The 5592-nt window shown below is 33.7% G+C and overlaps 1 long non-coding RNA gene across 1 annotated transcript; it reads left to right on the forward strand.

Moving 5' to 3' along the window:
• The first annotated feature begins 1818 nt into the window (after positions 1-1818).
• Positions 1819-2958, forward strand: LOC109705167. Its single transcript, XR_002214652.1, has 2 exons — positions 1819-1930; positions 2633-2958. It is a non-coding gene; the product is annotated as an uncharacterized LOC109705167 (long non-coding RNA).
• Positions 2959-5592: the final 2634 nt, after the last annotated feature.

The raw sequence follows: 5592 nt of genomic DNA on the forward strand, positions 1-5592 counted from the left end.
AACCCATCCGCTCTCTAATTAATCCGTATATCGCACATATACCCAAGCATAAACTCTAAAACCTTTAATTCAAATTCAAATTTGAATTCCCTACCACCAGTAGGTATCAGAAACAACTCTCACCTAACCCCAGGTCACAAGCACAGAGCACGCGGAGCTTTAAAACGCACGAATAGCAAAGAGCGGGAACCCTCTTTTTGATAAAATCCCTTTTTCTCGATAACCGTGCATCAGAATCCGATTCTGTCAGCGCCAATGGTTCCAGTATAGTCGAGAGGTTCGAAACGAGCTATTGGACCACTATGTTCGGAGGTCTGTACGCGCCAGAGGCCAAGTTTGCTTCGTGGCTTCTCCGGAAAACCGGAGTTACTATTCACTTAAGTCGAACTTCCGGGTCTCATAACTTCTCCACTTTAGCTCGGTTTTGCCTGAAATTTGACGTGTGCTTATGTAATTAAATTACACACATAAAAATCGTCAACAGAGAGTCTAATTGCACTGTCAAAATCTCAGTCCTTACAATAAGAGGCTCATTCCTGTAATTATAATTTTACAAAAGTTATTTGTAAAATAAAAATTAAGAAAACTAAATGCAAAAATAAATTTGTAGAAATATCTTTGCTAAGGAGAAGAGGGCCAGAAGAAAAGAAAAAAAATAAAAGAAAAAGAAAACGTGGCAATTGAGGGTATGATATTATTCACTTTATAACTATTAAATATTTAGGATTGAATAGATGGTCGGTAGAATACATAAGAATACATAATTTGAGAGTTCTCTCCAATCCACAAAGCGTTCTCTCTTTTGTTCTCGCCACGTGAGTATGTGACAGCTTCTTCACCCTTCCACTCTCTCTCTCCCCCCTCCCCTCTTTCTCTATAATATATTTTATGATTTCTCTCTCTCCCCCTTCTCTCTCTTCTTTTAGGCATATCCTAATTCTCACTCCCACAACTTTCTCTTAGATTTTTTTTATCATATTATATATTATTCTCTATTCTCCCTCTCTCTCTCTCTCTCTCATTCTCCCCTCCCCTCTTTCTCTCTGGGCCCGTTTAGTCTAATTTCTGAAAAAATGATTTCTCCAGAATTGATTTTGGTTTGAAAAAGTGATTTCTGTTAAAAGCTGTAGAGTGTTTGGCTGAGTCTGGTAGAAAAATGATTGTACTGAAGTAATTTTAAAAAACTATTTGGCAATTTTTTTTGCTGAAGTGATTTTGTAATGTTTTTTAATATTAGTCATTCTTAAAAGTAATTAATATTACATACCAATATTTCAAGTTATTAATAACTATTTAATATAACAAAAGTGTGTAATGATAAATATTCATTATGATAACAATTTATCAAAATGTACTCATCAATGATGCAGCAATACGATCGCGAGCTTGGGTCATGATATAATCATCTGTTACTCCACATTTTGCTTTCTCTCTAAATTTATTAACCATATTTTGCCATCTAATTCTATTAAAATGAGTATTCGGTCGGTTTCCGTCATTGATCTCTTCAACACATGTTTCGTAAAAAATTTTAAATAACGTTGCATCCCACATAGTTTTAATTTTTTTTTTTTTTTTTTTTTTTTTTTTTTTTTTTTTTTTTTTTTTTTGTAATGGTAATTATTTAGGTCATTGAACTTAAATATGCTGCAGTTGGATCACGACTTTAATTTCTATTTCAATTGAGAATGCTTTGTCAAACATGACTGAAATTTTTCTTAGCAAGGGACGCTTTGATAGTTGTCAGTTGATTCAAGTGTCACGTCATCTTTAGGAGATGACTTGGTGATGATGTAGGAGCTGATTCGGCAACTACATTAAAATTTCTTAGAGGATAAGGTGGAAAATGTGTGCGCTGTTGAATATGAAAGCATGTCAAGATATTGTTAATGGTACTTTGAGCTTTGAGACATGGTTATTTTACTACATGGTGAGAGGAGGAGGTTCGGAGTCTCAAGTTCTTCCAAGATTCTTGTTTTATTTAATATCCAATGTGAGGTTGATTTTTGAGAATAAAATTTTGGTAGTTTAGGTATTTAGAGACAAAAGAGTCATTTTCATTTATTAGTACAATTAATCTGTTGTTGTCCTTTCTTTCGTTATTTTTTTAAAATCTATGTTTTAATCAGGATGCTTTGTCAAATAATTTAAGTTTTCTAATAGAGGGACAATCCGATAGTTAATGCAACTTACTATCTGGGAGATAACTTGGTGATGATGTAAAAGGTGATTTAACAGCGAAGTCGTCCTCAAAATTATTCTGACTATCGATAGATCATCTTTCGCAAATGCATATCTCTAATTACTACTGATATGTTGGTAATGTACCGCACAAGTCAATCCATGCCTGACACATTAGCCCCTGTAGTAATAATCAAGATGTGATATGGCAACTAAAAAGTTACTTGTCTCATATTATCTCTCCGAGACGATATAATAGGACTATTACATCAGCTTTATCCTCCATCCTCTCAAGAAAATGAATAAATTAGCATGGAATGATCCAAATTCAACAATTAAAGCTAAGTGACTTGCGTAAAACTTTACGATGTGTTCTACAACTAAAGATTCGATTTAGTTATTTGTTTATTTATCTGGGTAATAAGATTGATCTTGTGTTATTACCTTGTAGATGGCATCCCAAGGGAAACAGCCGAGAAGGTCGAGAGCAAAGCTTCCTTTCAGGTAGCTGACCAGAAACAAAGAAAGAGAAATCCATCAGCAATTCTTGTTAGCCATCAATGGCGCGGTTCAGCCATGCTTCAAACTTGGCCGGTGGATTCAGATCGAAACGCAGTTCTGAAATATCTACTTATTATGTGTTTTTTTTTTCTATTTGGGATCCATATCGAATTGTTCTTGTAATGTGAATTAGGCTCCTATACTATTACTAGAATCAAGCGCTTTGTGCTACTAGATTTTTGGCCCTTAGATGCATGGATATGAATAGATGTGCAGTTAGGATGACAGTAGTTCCATAGAGTTGTTGGTTGCATAGTATGATCTAACGGGTGAAAATTGTCGAAGGGGTAGATCTAACTGTGGAAAACTCGATAGTGCCAAGTGCTTAATAGTATCGATAGTGTAGTAGTCGGGCTTCTTATACTATAATCTTTTAGTTTTACTGTAATGCACTGTTAGAACGACCTTCTATTTTTTTCAGTTACTTGTTGTATCAAGAAATGTTATGTTAAAATAAAGGCACAATTGCTTGTTTGCTTTGGAAAAAACTAGTGACTTTTTTATTTACCTTTCTTAGAAGGCTAATATTAAAAATATTTTTTTAATGTTTTAAGTTATTTCAAATGTACTCCTAGAGTAAATTGCGTTAGGGGGGTGTTTGGTTTGTGGAAAAAACGTGGAAAAAAAATTTCTGAGAAAAAAGTTTTTTATAGAAAATCTCTTTTTAAGTTTTTCACGGAAAACTAACTATTTTGAAAATTTGTTTTCAGAACTTCATGGCAAATTAATATTTCTGTTTTTCAGATTTTTTTTTTTAGAAAAGCTAAAATGCTAGTTTTTCATAAAATTTGAAAAAAAAGTTTTCCGAAAACCTTAATTTTTTTAAAACCAAACAAACAAAAAAAAAAACTAAAAAAGAGGTTTTTCATTGAAAAATTTTTTTCTTGAAAGATTTTTTTACACGCTTTTCCAACAAATCAAACAGTCTAGTGAACAGTTAGAATCAATTGTTATGTCTATAAAATTACTATTTTATCTTTGCAAATATACTCTCGTGACGTCGCCAATTTTTCTTATTTGCCCATAAATAAGGGGCAAAAAAAAATATTTTGATTTTCGCTTTTTAAATATATCTTTTTATCGTCACCAAATTTTTTATATTTGTTTTTAAGTTAGAAACAAAAGAGATATTTTGATATATTTTTTTTAATCCGGAAGAATTTAATCCGGATTTAACTCGAGATGACTTAACGGATACTAACAGCGGATTATTTTTGAACAATGAAGGAATATACACGAGTTATATCTTTTTAAAAATAGAGAAATACAAAATATTTCAAAAATTTTGAAGAGTAAATTAGAGCCTACAAGGATTCGCTTTGTACAAAAAAAGAAAAAGAACAAAAAAGGTGAGGGGAAAAAAATATTAGCACCACTAATCAATCTTTTAGCACACTGTTTCTATTTTCTTTAATTAATTTTTAAAATTCTTCCGGGAGACTTTGAACCTATTTTTAAGTGTCTATGTATACTACGTAAGAGTCAGAGACACAAGTTTTAAATTTAAGTAAAAAATATATTTAATTTTCAACATAAATCTGTTTTCATACTGGACATGTATATATTAAACGCGTATTATTACTATTTTTATCTTTTTATTTTTTTTAGTTTATAAAGTGAAAAGTCTCACTGCATGGCGATGCATTTGCGGTCGTAAACCAGTTTGAAAGTATGAACATCTCTGTAGGCGACGAAGAACTGCAGGACGACGTCGGCGAGGAAGACGGCCTGCGCGCAGTCGAGGTCTTGCAGGTGCTCCGGCAGCCCCCTGAAGAAGCCGAACTCCAGAGGCGTGACGAAGGTGGAGCAGACGGACCACACGAATATCATGCTCACCCACATCCTGTACCATCTAATAAAAAAAAAAAAAAACTCATTAATATTCATACTGCAACAACCCGACCCGCTAGCAATAATAACTCGTTAGTCCCAACCACCTGCCCAAAATGCTTAAGCCGGGTTATTATTACTAACGTGTAGGTCTCATATAAACTGATCGGAATCAGTATTCCATCCGATGTGGAACTATTGGGGGCGTTACAAACTCTCCTTGTTTAGATCCTGACGTTCTCGTCGGGTCCAAACCAGATCATAGACAGACAGACCAGGACCATAATTACCAAGCGATGTGATCGAGATTCTATGGGTTCAAGAGGTGGCTCCCACCAAATCTGTTGGTGTAGCACTTTGTCCCGCGTAGCACTTAGCTTTCACACTTCTGGCTGGTATTCGGCTCTGATACTATTTCTCTGTCATGCCCCGAACCCGATGTGTAACAGACGCCGCATACTTGCTAAACTAGCAAATATGCAAGGCTACAGAATCATACGAAAACTAGCAAAAAGATGATTATCAAATTTTCACTAAAATCAAATAGTCAAAAGATGAGACTAGGAAATTGAATTTCAACTAAAATCAAACTGAATTTCAATATCTATAAAACTAAAGCTTACTACGAATCACTAGAGAGATTCGGTCTACAAACTTCCATAAGTAACAAAAGTAGGTCCGAAAAAATAACGTAACAAAAATAGATAACAGACGATCATCTACGTAGTCTAAAGATTTACATCTGAAAATACTAGATGTAAAAATAAAAGGGACTGAAATCAAAACTAGCTACGTCTAAAGTTTTGCAATATTAACTTAAGTTCCATGTTAGCTCATAAGGTTGGCCTCTAAATCAATATACCTTCATTCGATTAATTATTGTTATTTTAGAGTTGGCCATATAATTATGTTCATATTTTTAAGCCGAGAGCAAGTTAGAAGCACTAATAGCATTCTGTCTAGCGAAAGTTATTGTAAAAATGCAAAAGTTCAGAATCTTATTTTTGCATTCCCTACAAC

Source organism: Ananas comosus, unplaced genomic scaffold (genome assembly GCF_001540865.1).
Source record: "Ananas comosus cultivar F153 unplaced genomic scaffold, ASM154086v1, whole genome shotgun sequence".
Lineage (NCBI taxonomy): Eukaryota > Viridiplantae > Streptophyta > Magnoliopsida > Poales > Bromeliaceae > Ananas > Ananas comosus.